Here is a 14,112-nt window from a genome sequence, read left to right as displayed (position 1 = left end):
ATAACTGCAAAATAATACAACCATAAAAAGTTCAAATCTCAATGACTTAACTGAAAAGTTAAAGTCAAACTTAACTCCCAAAAGTATGCACGTTTTTTAAACTAAACGACCGTCGTTCTTCAAGAGAAATAACACGTCATTAAGAGAAAAATAAGTGACAAAGTTAAACCCTCACTTTAAAAAAAAACATAATATTAACATACAAATATTATGTTGCATTAAAATATTTTATTTAAAAGATTTCGTACAGTTTCCTTAGAATTGCATTGACATTTATCAATTTTGTTCTAATAAATAAAGTTCGCCTCAAAGATATTTTCAAGAACAAATTAATTGTGTATATAGTTAAAAAATGATATTTAGATATTTTATAAAAAGTGTCTTTAAAGTGCCTTTCAAATTCTCATCATGTTCTCAACAAACAAATCAAAACAAAATCGACACAATAACATTCCATCGACTGCATCAATTTGCCTCGCTGCTGCATCATCATCTCCAACTCCTTCACAACAATCATCTTCGTCACCATCACCTGCTAAGCACAAAACAACTACTACTCCAACAAAAACAAAGACAAAAACAACAGCAAGAACAACAACATCATCATTGTCATCATCTCAATCTTTATCTAAGCAGCAATCAGCCGATAGCAATTTGCACAATACCGGAAAAGACCCAATTCCAAATATTCTCAAAGAAACATCATCTAATGCCGCTGCATCTGGGGGAGAAAAATCATCTCCTTCGAAGAGTGGTGGGGGAAGTGGCTTGTCCTATTTTAGCACAGGATCTTTTTCGAAAATTTTTAAAACCTCTGCAACATTTGTACAAAATCCATTCAACAGCTCACATAGTAACAGTAATAATACTACCAACGGTCATAACAACAGCAATTCTAACAGTCAAATTAGTAACTCAAATAGTAATGGATTTAGTCTTAGGGAAACCTCAGAGCCTCCTGCATGTATTGTTAATGGTATAACCAAGGATAGCTTTTTTTCAGGCAAAGAACTCAAAAACACACCACCGAAACGGCGAAAAGAACTCAAGGAAACCACAGAAAAGGCCAAACAGACTTCGGTGATAGAAAAGAAAGCCAAGGATAAAGAAAAACAAAAAACAAAAATAATGCCTTCCATTGTAATAAAAACATTTCAAGCTGATACAGCTTCATCTGGTCCTAATAAAAAGGAAGGAAGCAACTCATTGAACAATAATGTCAACTTCGAAAATGACCAAGAAATCGAAAAGACCATCGATCACTTCGAACGGGTTTTAAGTCGCATGGAAATATCAGCTAAGCATGCAGAAATCATCCTCCCAAAACCCCTTGTTCAACAGCACCAGCAGCAGCATCAATCGCAACAACAACAAATTTATAATTCCTCGTGCAGCAACACACCACCTTCAACAGCAAACAACAACAACTTTGAAATGGAAACATGCCGTTTAGCAGCTCCTCTCATCGGCTATTTGTCAGCCACCGAGCTGCCAGACATTCGCGAAGAGTCCCCAATGCACAAATTAATCATCAACAACAACAACAGCATCAACAACAATCTTCTCGAATCATACCTTGACGCTGACGAGGACCTATCATCGTGCATCACCGACGATGGGGTCATTGTGGATTACACAAATCCAATCTATTCGAATGATTCATCAAATGTCTTTAGCAAACTTTCGGCCACATGCCGCTATCCTTCGAGTTCGAATTTGACAATTGTTTCGAAGACTTATCCCGAACTCGAACGACAACATTTGAGGCAAAAGGAAAATAAACTCCTTTCCCCAGTTAGCGTTACGAATATATTTACCAATGAATGCGAGGAATTTTGTAATGGTGCAGGGATTTTTATCAACACCTCCGTCGATCTCCTGCCACCGCTCCCGACTGCAAGTGAACTCTTGAGAGTGAAGTCTAAGCAAAATATCAATGGGCATAGTTTGAAAACTACTACTACACCGACTGCAGTGGCGGCAACGACGACAACGACGACTTCAGATTTGTTCATTTTGAAAAATAGCAAATTTGGTGGCAATGGTGGTGGTGTTGAATCTTTGTCGTCTTCGTCGTTGTTGTCCTTGTCTTCGTCTCTTTCGTCTTCGGTAAATAACAAAAAAATACCATCGAAAGCAATGAATGCAGTTCAGATGTTCCTGTCCGAGAATGGGAATGATTACATCAAACAATTTCTGCAGGTAAAATAAAAAAGAGAATGTTCTATCTACATATATGTGCTATTCAGCACCACTTTTCTGAAACAAGGGCGTAGTCAAGAAAGAACTAAGTCAACCGCGGATTTTGATTCTTTTCTGCTGAAAATTGAGCAAAGCTTTAAATAACGATTTCGACTGTAATTCCCAGTAGAAATTATTATTAAAAGTTTTCGGAATCTACTATGAACAATTTTGAAAAAGCAAAAACACAGCATTAAGTATAAAAATCCATTTCTTTCGAAAACGAAAAACAATCACTCAAAATTCTAAATAAATTTTTACTGATTCTAAAAAAGTTTGGAATCACGCCTTGAAATTTAACCAAAGTAAAAAACTCACAGAATGAATTTTACTTTTAGTAATTTTTAATCTGTTAAACAAGATAAGGGTTTTAAAAAATAGTAGTTAATCTTCAAAAAGACCAACAGATCACGTTATCGATACCTTTTTTTATATAAAGACAAACTACATTGGATAGTTTAAATAAGGTTTCAACTTTGCTTGTAAAACTCGAAATCAAGTTTCAAATCTGAGGCCTTTTTCACCAAACACTTTTCACTAATAATATTTTGCAAGTAAAGTGCAAAGAGTTTCAAAAAATTTGCCAAGTGAAAAACTTTTCACTTTTCCTTTCACCCTATTTGAAAAGTAAATGTTTCACCAATTTGAAATATTAATTAAAATCTATCATGGCATCGTCAATACATCCAGCTCTATAAGGAAATTCTCCTTGGGGAAATATTTTCGAGGCTTTGTCTAAACAATTTTGTGCCCTGTAAATGGTGTTAGAGAGAAACTCATCAATGATATTATTCGATACTCGAACTATACACATTCCGTGCAAAGGTGCAACACTGTGATATTGGGCTCTATTCCCAGCTTAAAAAACCTCTACAAAATCAGACATTTTTATATTGAGATGTTTGTATAAAAAAAATGTATTCTTTTACATATGTACATCTTCCCTTTCAAAACGGTTCAATAATTTTTTTATTACGAGTAGTTTTCTTTATCCATTTTTGGAAACAAACCCTTGCAAATGAAAATTTGTCTTTGCAGAATACTAAAAAAAATTGTAGAAATTACATTTTGCAAAGTTTATTGTTTGGTGAAACAAAAAGAACAAATACTTGTAAAATAACAAAACATTTCGCTTTCCAGAAAAGACTCTAATTTTTGAGTTTATTGAAACGTATTTCGCAAAACGGAAAACTTTTCAATTCAATATTTTCCTCTTTGCAAAATTTGCGTTTGGTAAAACGTAATTTTTAAAGTAAAAGTTCAAAGTTGCAAAGTGAAACGTGTTTGCTGAAACAGGGCCCTGATTTTAAATTGCATGTATGTACAAAAATTACTTTTTGAGATATTGATGGTTAACGGAGTTTTTTTTATTTTTTAACAAACGAGTGCAAAACTTTTAAACTTAAACTAAATCAATGAGTTATACGAGAGTAACTTGGGTCAATTTAGATTTTCAAAAAATATTTGATGAAAAGCTTTTATTTAATAAAAATTAAGGGAACTCTTTAGGAAGTTTTAAGGACGTACAAATGAAGCTCTTCACGAAGATTCAACTTTATCAGAATTTTGTTTGAAGTAAATATTTAAATCTTTATATTTTAAAGCTCTCTCTAAAATACAATACATCTAAATTTAAGCTCTTCTATCATTCTTATATTAACTTTAAACATTTTTAATACACGAAACCAATACAATTGCCCTATCCTATAAAGGATGTATGAAATTAATCATCAGAAGGTCAACAAGTTGCCTAAGCCTCAATTGGCAAAGTCAATCTATATACCAATGTTTAACAGAGAAAAACAAATCACACAATTTTTGAAATCAAATAAATCGTTTGTGTTGTTTTTCAATTTCTTAAAATGCTCATAGTTCCATACATCGAAGAAGATGATTTATCCGTTGCAATGATTGCCTGACTCAAATCTAAATCATTGCATTTAATTTGGCTTTTTCTTCTCTTCGCTATACCTTCGCTCATGTAAAACCGGAAAGTCGTCACATTTTGTTTTTGAAATTCGTGAACTTTAAACCAACATTCGATCAGTCATCGCATAAAAGTTTGTAATTGTTTTGAAATTAATACCAGCACAGCACCGACCGTACTGCTTTTTATTATTCACTTGGTATCGGTATCATCTGCATTGTCATAGCGTGTTTAAATGCCATTAAATCGCAATCGGTTTAGGTTAGGTATTTTCTTTTGATTTGTTTTATTTGAAGAAAGGTCCATTAATCGATTTTGTCCATTTTGTCCTTGATAACAAAATTCTCTTAGTAATCTTATTTGGTAAAACTGTATTTTTCACACTTAATAAAATAAATAAATAAAAAAAAAACAAACAAAATAAAAAACACAGAACGATTTGTAAAACTACCATCTTAAGAATATATTTACACGCTGATTATATTGTCGTTTGTTCAAACGAGGTTAAAAAACAAAAAATACCGTGTTTTATAAGGTGGGTGTATGTTTTGTTTTTTTTTTTGGAAAAAAATATAAATAAACGCCTGAATTACCGATAAGGTATTTTATTTGTATTTAATGTCACATACAATTTCTGTTCAAACCCCAGCAAACCAAAGGGTCTTAAATACTATAGTATGTTGTACCTTAACTAACCTACTCTATCGTTGTTGCTGCGAACTTGTGTTGTTATTGTTGTTTATGGTGTGTTGAGACGCACGATAACCAAAACTTAAGCAATTTCGTATCAGACCTTTGAGAAGTGAGAAGTGTGATTATAGAAATGCTATAGCTAAAGAATTTAACTATTCAAGTTACAATAGGATTGTAATAAAATAAAGCTTACGCATTTTCACACATAAAAGACAAATAAGAAATAGTAAATAATTTAGGTCCTAATAGCAAAGGATAACATAACCGCAAACAATAAGTATACAACTTAAATAATAATGCACAATTAATTCGTTCAAAGATATGGAATTGTTTTGTTAAATGGATGTTGCAGAAAACAATCATTTAATAATTTATCCCATGTACTGCACACATTTTTTCAAATAAAATTATATTGACTTTTGCATTTATCAATCTGATATTAAATTATAAGAACTATTATTTGTAAGTAGTATCGATTTATTAATCGAATACAGTTTTTCGGTATTATATTGTTTTTTATTTTTTTTTTTGTTAAATGCACACTTAGAAAAATTCAAAAATACAAATTTAAAGCTCAAGAATTATGAATTTGTAGTTCTTAATGTTGTAAATTGTTCGAACTTATGCAATTAGCAATTGATAACATATTCTTCTTTTAGGTGACTTTAAACTCACATACATTAACTAGGTCACATCAGAAGACGAGTCTTGCGTATTCCACCATTGAGTTCGTCTTAACAGTAGCTTCTAAAGGGTGGTTCAATATTAAGAGCAGATGATAATCTTTTTATTATGTATGATAATTTTTGTATGGTTCAATTATGTATGGAACGAAATATCGGTTAAATGGTCGCTGCGGCATAATTGAGGTTCTATGTGATAGCGAACACCATTCACAATAACTGCCTGACCGGCTTCATTTAAAATTAAAATACGGCCAGATGATGGCGCCAGCAAATAAACCGCACCACACAGTCACTCTTTGTGAGTACATTGGTTTTTCTACAATCACTTTCTGCTTATTGATGAATACCCTTCTGTGAAAATGTACTCCATTACTGAAGACTATTTTTTTGAAAATTGATCATCCACTGTTGCCATTTCTCGCCACCATTCTGACCAGTGACGACCCTGACGCTTGGCTTTTGTTATTGAATCCAATGCATCTTATAAGCGTTTAAATGCAAGTCTTTATGTTCATCAAAGACGAGGTTGACATTTGTTGGGCACGACGACAAGTTGGGATGGACGGGTCTTCAGCTCATACTGCAATATTTTCTGCAGTATGAGCTTGAACTAGTGTTTTCACATTTCCTACAAACCCGGATTAAATGGACCGAAAAAATCACGAAGTGCGACTGCACGATATATGCGTTCTGATTTGAACGCCCATTTTTACAGTATGCCAGAATAACTTTGACGCGTTCCTCGCGTTTTTAATTCAAACTGTTCGAGTTAAACACTTTGATATTCTCATTAAAAATAAAAAAAAAGATGGTTGGATGCAACACACACCGATAACTTACCATCCCGTCTGTTAATAAGTCTTGCTTAAGGGGTTTTCTTGTTTTGTTAAAAAAAGTTGTCAGTTTAATTATTCTAAAAAAAAAAACTTAAAACCTACTTACATTATTTTGCATATGACAAAATAGTTTGATTACAAAATCTACTTTTGTTAACGATTTTTTTTGTCGAAAACCAATTTTCACCGATTTAAGTGGCAATTCTTGAAACATTTTTTCTAAAAAATTTATCACAGAATGAAATCATATTGAAGTCAATACAATTGAAGTATCGAGAACCTAACATCAATTTTTAGTATTTTTGTTTTTAGGTTTTTATTTTTTGTGAAACTATTTGTACTGTCTTCTATTTTTTCTATTGAAAACAATATTTTCTATAACATTAAATTGGTTTTAAGTCAATATTTTTGAGTTTTTGAAAGATATTTAACTCGAAAATCTATTTTTATCAACTTTTAGTAATTTTTTTTTGTTTTTACTGTTTGCAAATAAAAGACCGTCAATTCGATTTTCTTAAAATTTTACAAGATATTAAACACATTATTTTTAGTTTATTTTTGGTGATAAAATTAGTTTGTTTGTAAAATATTAACCAAAATTTTAACTTTTTTTTAAAGTCTAATGTATTTGAAGTTGATATCTCTACTGGGTTTTGAGATATGGACGACGAAAAAACTTCCCAAAACGGGCATACGGACAGCTCTATTCGACTCTACGGACGTCGAAAAATGTCAAAATATTCAATTCGACAAATCGGACCAATAACTTGTTATAGAAAGATAACAAAAAAAACTTGAAGAAACTGTCCCTTTTTCTTCTCTTCAAAGAAAAGCATGAAACTAAATAATTATATTTGCATTTTTATTGAAGTAGGGAAAACTTGAGAAGAGCACCTTCCATTTGTCATTGGAATAAAGGATATAAGCGGTCACTGTACTTAGATTTAAATCTTAATTTCTTCTATCTTATCTTAAATTCAAACACACTTGCGGATATTTTAATTTGTTAAGTTCTTCTTAAAGTGCGTAGTGCATTTTTATAACACTATTTTTACATCTATACGTATGTAGATATGAAAATATATTCATTTTGTTCAGTTAAATGCGGAAGTGGTTTCATTATTTTTTTTTCTATTCCATTCTTTTGCCCGGCTAAAATAGTCACGTTCTAAACAACGAAACACAAGAAAAAGTCTATTTTTTTAAGGCTTTCCTTTACATCCCTTCAAGGATGTGCATTGTTTTTGTAAAGCACGAAGTACGACGAGAAAGATGAACAAACTATTCTTGTCGCCATTGAAATTGAATACAACAGCGCGACTGGTTGGGTTTGGTTGTGTGTAGTGTTATGTTATGTTGGCAAAAAGTAAGAAAGAAGACGTTGACACCATCATCATCAGCGTCATCATCATCATCCATATCTCGTCCTCGGTCCTTGGTCCTCGATCCTTTTCTCTCTCTCTCTCTTTGTCTCTGATGGGTAAAACTAAAAACACTTGCATCAGAGAGAGGTCAAACATGCATGTTCTCTATGTTTTGTTTATGGTAATTCATTTAACCTTTTTTTTTGTTCTTTGGAAAATTAAGTAAAACTAAAGCCCAACTTAGTTTTAGTTGTTGAATGTTGGGAAAAAGTTTATCTAGACAAAAATCCATTGTTAGCATGTCTACTTCGTTGTCGGTCGTCTGTGTTGTTGATTGTTTCAATATACGAGTAGGCTTTTTATTAAGAGAGAAGGAGATGAAGAATTAAGAAGCCTTAAAAAGTTCTCAATTGGGGTAATTGCTACTGTAATTAAAGCTGTTTTGTAATTTGATTTTCAAAGCCTTAGTTTATCTATCTCATTGGTTTCAAGGCTCTGCGAGTTATTGTTACATTTAGCCTTACTTGTTTTTTTTTTTGTTTTATAGAAGAAAATAAGTATTAATAAGGTACAAATATTTATTTATTTATTATTGTAGTTCGATAATATTTTACATATGTTTACTTAAGAGTTTTAGAAAATTAAATTCATTAGGTACTTAATACTAATATAGAAAATGTAACTGAGAAACAAATGTTAAAAAGTAAAAATTGCACATTAACCGAAATGCGATATAAATAAAATATTTAATTGAAGATATTAAGAATTAGCTCATTATGAGAATAAGAACATCTTCTAAAAAAAATGTCTTGCAAACTATAAATTACACTACATGAAGCCTGATTGTAAAATAATGCCTTGGCAAGTTTAGCAGTTTAGGTTTCAGCGCAGTCAAACCACACTGGATGTATAGACTGGAAAATAGTTTTGAATATCAAAATTTCATTATGGCCACCAAGATTTGATTTGCAGTTTAAGAAGGGGTATACAATTCTTATTAAAAGATTGGTTTTGTTAATCGTGTTGGCGGTATTTTTGTCAAAAGTCAGTTTCTTGTAAAGTGTGACTCTTAGGTACTTGCTGTTTTCAGACCAAGTGATATCGACAGAGTTTGGCTGTAACGAAGTTTTTTTTTGGCAAAACATCTGATTTCCGTCGCCGAAGAGCCATTGATTTTCTTCCACTTATGAAAATATGTTTTGAAGGGTATTAAAGGTGCATTGAGGACTACTGTGCTTTCTGAGCTGTGTCGTCAGAAAGCAGAGCAAATTCAGTGTTTGGGTCCAAAGATAGCAGGATAGCACAGACTCCATTAACTATATCATAAAGAAGAGAGTTTACACTGCCTGCGTGTACAGAAAATGCTCTGTTTTGTAATTTTTTTTTTATAAATTTCATAAGATTTGTCGGAAAACAAAACATCATAAATTTGTATACGAACCCGTCTTCCCACACAGGCTTTTTCGTTGTCCAACAGTACTAGACCAGTCCAAAATTTTTAGTAAGGGTTACTTTTGAAGTGAGTTAAAAATTCATAAAATTTGATGGCCTGTGGAGTGACTAGTCCTAAAGCCGAAGGACTTATTTGGGTATATGTTTGCAACCTCCATATGGTTTTGCAATCGTCTATTAACTAGCTTTTAAAACAGTTTACCAACCGTACTTAATAAACTATTAGGCTTATAACTAGCTTTTAAAACAGTTTACCAACCGTACTTAATAAACTAATAGGCTTACAACTATTAGGATTATTCTTTGCTTTGCTAGGTTTGCAGATAGCTATAACTTTTGCTTTTTTCAAATCATTCGGGAAATATGAAAGAATCATACTCGAAATGAAAACGAAATGTTTCACCCTTTTTGATTTGGCTATAATTTACAAAGCCTTCATTCGTCCAAAACTTGAATATATTTGGACAGGTGCTCTTAGCTTAATTTACATCTTTTGGATAGGATATAAAAAAGAGCTTTGAAAATAATAGGCGATACAAAATATAACCCACAATTTAACATCGCTTGAACACCACCGCAACGTTTCATGCCTTTCGTTGTTTTACTAGAAACGAAGTTTTGTCGTATTAGCCAATTGATGACCCCCCCACCTTGGAATACTCATTAATTTAACCTTCAATTTTGGAAGTAGTGCCAAATAATGAGACTATGCTTTTAACCGCACATCGAGAATGTGGAATTTTGTACCCACCTCTATTTTCCATTCCCATTAAAAACTTTATGATTACTTTATCTTTAAAATCTCCTCTGTGATTCTTTCTACATTTCTCTCACTGTAATAAAACTTTTTACATGTTAAGGGTAACTCCTTGATTTCTTGTAAGTTATATAAAAAAAACTATCTTATAAACGGTGATTTTTTAAGAGCTTGAGAACTTTAAAAAAAAAAACGCATAAAATTTGCAAAATCTCATCGATTCTTTATTTGAAACGTTAGATTGGTCCATGACATTTACTTTTTGAATATAATTTCATTTAAATGTTGACCGCGGCTGCGTCTTAGGTGGTCCATTCGGAAAGTTCAATTTTGGGTAACTTTTTCGAGCATTTCGGCCGGAATAGCCCGAATTTCTTCGGAAATGTTGTCTTCCAAAGCTGGAATAGTTGCTGGCTTATTTGTGTAGACTTTAGACTTGACGTAGCGCCACAAAAAATAGTCTAAAGGCGCGTCAAATCGCATGGCCAACTTACCGGTCCATTCCTTGAGATGAATTGTTCTCCGAAGTTTTCCCTCAAAATGGCCATAGAATCGCGAGCTGTGTGGCATGTAGCGCCATCTTGTTGAAATTGAACGTTAGCATTGAACGATAGCGATCGCCATTCACCGTAACGTTGCGTCCAACAGCATCTTTGAAAAAATACGGTCCAATGATTCCACCAGCGTACAAACCACACCAAACAGGCATTTTTCGGGATGCATGGGCAGTTCTTGAACGGCTTCTGGTTGCTCTTCACTCCAAATGCGGCAATTTTGCTTATTTACGTAGCCATTCAACCAGAAATGAGCCAAACGCTGAACGAAATTTTGTCTATAAAAAAGCGGATTTTCTGCCAACTTTTCTAGGGACAATTCACTGAAAATTCGACGTTGTGGCAGATCGTTCGGCTTCAGTTCTTCACGAGCTGTATTTTATACGGTTTTACACCAAGATCTTTGCGTAAAATCTTCCATGTGGTCGAATAACACAAACCCAATTGCTGCGAACGGCGACGAATCGAAATTTCACGGTCTTCAGCAACACTATCAGAAACAGACGCAATATTCTCTTCTGTACGCACTGTACGCATTCGTGTGGTTGGTTTAATGTCCAATAAAGTAAACTGAGTGCGAAACTTGGTCACAATCGCATTAATTGTTTGCTTACTTGGTCGATTATGTAGACCATAAATCGGACGTAAAGCGCGAAACACATTTCGAACCGAACACTGATTTTGGTAATAAAATTCAATGATTTGCAAGTGTTGCTCGTTAGTAAGTCTATTCATGATGAAATGTCAAAGCATACTGAGCATCTTTCTCTTTGACACCATGTCTGAAATCCCGCGTGATCTGTCAAATACTAATGCATGAAAATCCTAACCTCAAAAAAATCACCCTTTACATGTAATAAAATGTAGTGAACGTTAAGGATTTTATTTCGGCGGTGTTTAAAATCAATAGTTTGAAATCAGAGTAAATTCGTTAAAGCACGGTTCGGTTATTTTAATAATATGTGAACTATAAAAAACTATAAAAAACAATTTCAATAAATCCCCCGTATTCAGAAACCAGAATTTTGAAGCTTATTTTATTTTAAGTATATTGTCTATATTTGAAATAACCCCGCTTGTGTTCGATTTCCGTCAGCTTTTTCTTACCAAATTTCGAATTAGATAGAAATATAGAGACGTATAAATTTACACACACATTTCCTCTACTACAAAAGACTTACACACTTTGATTAAAGATAAAAACATTCATCTCACGCATACTGGCAAGGAATTGATTTAGGATTAGACTAATTAAGCTTGACCTAAACATTTGATTTCAAACGAAAAGATTTTCTAAATTCCTTAACAAAAACTAAGTAAACAAAAAACCAAACCATGCCTAATTTGTATTACTTTTTGATAGGCCTATACTAGTATTTTTAGGAACACCTAACTACTTTCTTTACTTTCTTGTCAAGCGTTCTAATTAAGCTTGAAAATAACCTTAATGTCCCAGGGCATCCGTGAGTGAGAGAAAGAAACTTGAGTGAATTAAGTTTTTCCTTACGCAAGTTAAACAGTAAGAATTTGAGTTTTTCTTTCTTTATATATTTTTCTACTTGATCATCATGGGATGAAAAATAAAGGAAAACCTTAGTTGTACTATGCCTGTGGTATGTATAATAAGATTCTGATTATTGTCTTGAGGGAGGCGCGCGTTGGATAACTTAAAAACAGTCAAGTTGCAATTTAACATGGCTAAAGGCTACTCAATGGCACCGATTCTTAACCATCATCAGCAGCAGCATGAGTTACACCAACGACAACACCAACAACAAGCGTCGAGATGATGAGACGGGCTATACAAGGAGGGTGTGGTTGTAGTAGTTTAAAGTAGACTATACTGCGGGGTTAAAGATTCATTTAAATGTATTTAATTTTCACCGAGAGTTAGGCAGAGACCAATTTAAAAAAATACTCGTCCATATTTTTCATAGGGCAATAAAATAGGGAAAAACATTCCAATGCTCTCAATTTGTTTAATCTTGAATTTTTGTATTCGCTATTTTAGTTGAAACAACAGTTTGTAATCCTGACAGGTAAAATAAAGGAGTAAGCTTATTTATTTTTATGGCATCGGAAAGTGTTAATTGGATTTAATATAGATAATCAAGTTTTTACTAGAGATTTAAATGATTTTGTTGTTGCTTAGATTTCCAACTACAAACAGGGTAACTTTTAAAAGGAATAGAGAATCGTAAATAAAGGTTTAAGAAGTAATAAAAAAATATTTATAGGTATGAGTAGTATCTATCGCATTTAAGGTGAATTCCTAAAAAAATATATTGATAATTTGTGTTTAAAGACACAAACAAAATAAGTTTTTATTAAAAACGCCCGCAAACATGTTCTCGATTTGGGTCTGATTAAAGGTGGTCCTATGAAAAGAGAACTGAATTGTTATTCTTTAAAGCAATTACGAACACATTTTTGAATGATTATATTTATATTATATTATAATCAATGCAGCAAGATCTAAACGCTGTAGGTAAATTATATATTTACAAAAATTGTTTGCAGAAATTTTATTATTATTATTAGCAAATTTGTTAACAAAAGGTCTTATTTATATATAGATCATAATAGGTGGCACCTGGAGTCAAGTTATTAACACATTTAATATAAAGTGAAGGCACAAATAAAAGAAAAAAGCTACTTTTAGGCCTTGCATTTATTAATGAAATATGTAAAATATATCAGTATAAGAGTATTCAAATGTGAAGCTTTATAAAGTTTGTTTAAATAATACCATATTAATTTTGTATGCTAGAAATAAATGTTGTGTAAAATATAAAAGTTTGAAGCCAATATTTGTCTTTGTTGTCATAATACTTGCATTAAAATTCATTTCTTATCAGTTTTTGTAGGTTTCCGTGCTTTGTAAAAACTAAGTTTTAACCTGATTTTAAAAAAAATAACTTAAAGTTACCAACAATATTGTGCATATGATAAAATAAGTTTGATTTTTTCATCTGGTTTCGTTAGAGAGGTTTTTACTCGAGAACGAATTTTAGTAGACTTTTTTTAAAAAAAAAATTGTTTTTAAAATAAACAAATAGGTACAGTTTGAATTTTTGCAATACCATAACACATTAGACTTTTTTATAACTTCTGATCCTAATAAATATGCGAACAGTGTGTTATCGCTTATAGGCGAATATGATCATCCTGTCAAATCTGCTAATTTCTCATGCCGAAAAACCCCAGTTAAAGAGAAAACCCCTAGAACAGTATGGCAATATGAGAAAGCCAACTGAAACTGTCTCAACGACTCCTTCAGAAACTTTAACTGGTCACAATGCTTCCTACATAGTGACGTGGATTCCAGCGCGGATATGGTTCCAAACAACTTAATTCTTTCTGGAATGAGAAATGTTATAACGAATAGGGTAAAATGTATCAAACTTAAAGAAAACTCATGGTTTGATTTGAGCTGTAAGGAGGTTATTAGGATCAAAGATGAAGTTTCCGGAATTATAAAGTTAACCCCACTGAGGAAAACCGGAATAAGCTCAAACAAGCTATAAAAACTTGTAACCAATATATTCGACGCATTAAATGTTTGCTTGACCAAACATTACAGCAAAAAATACTATAATGTT

The 14,112-nt window shown here is 32.4% G+C and overlaps 1 protein-coding gene across 12 annotated transcripts in view; it reads left to right on the top strand.

The window, feature by feature from the left end:
- Window positions 1–14,112, top strand: part of LOC129938470 (liprin-alpha-1) — a 52,934-nt gene that overhangs the window by 8,482 nt on the left and 30,340 nt on the right. The window lies entirely within an intron of this gene.

This window comes from Eupeodes corollae, chromosome 1 (genome assembly GCF_945859685.1).
Source record: "Eupeodes corollae chromosome 1, idEupCoro1.1, whole genome shotgun sequence".
In the NCBI taxonomy this organism is placed as follows: Eukaryota; Metazoa; Arthropoda; class Insecta; order Diptera; family Syrphidae; genus Eupeodes; species Eupeodes corollae.
Note: the sequence above shows the minus strand (reverse complement) of the source record. Positions and strands in the feature narration are given on the sequence as shown.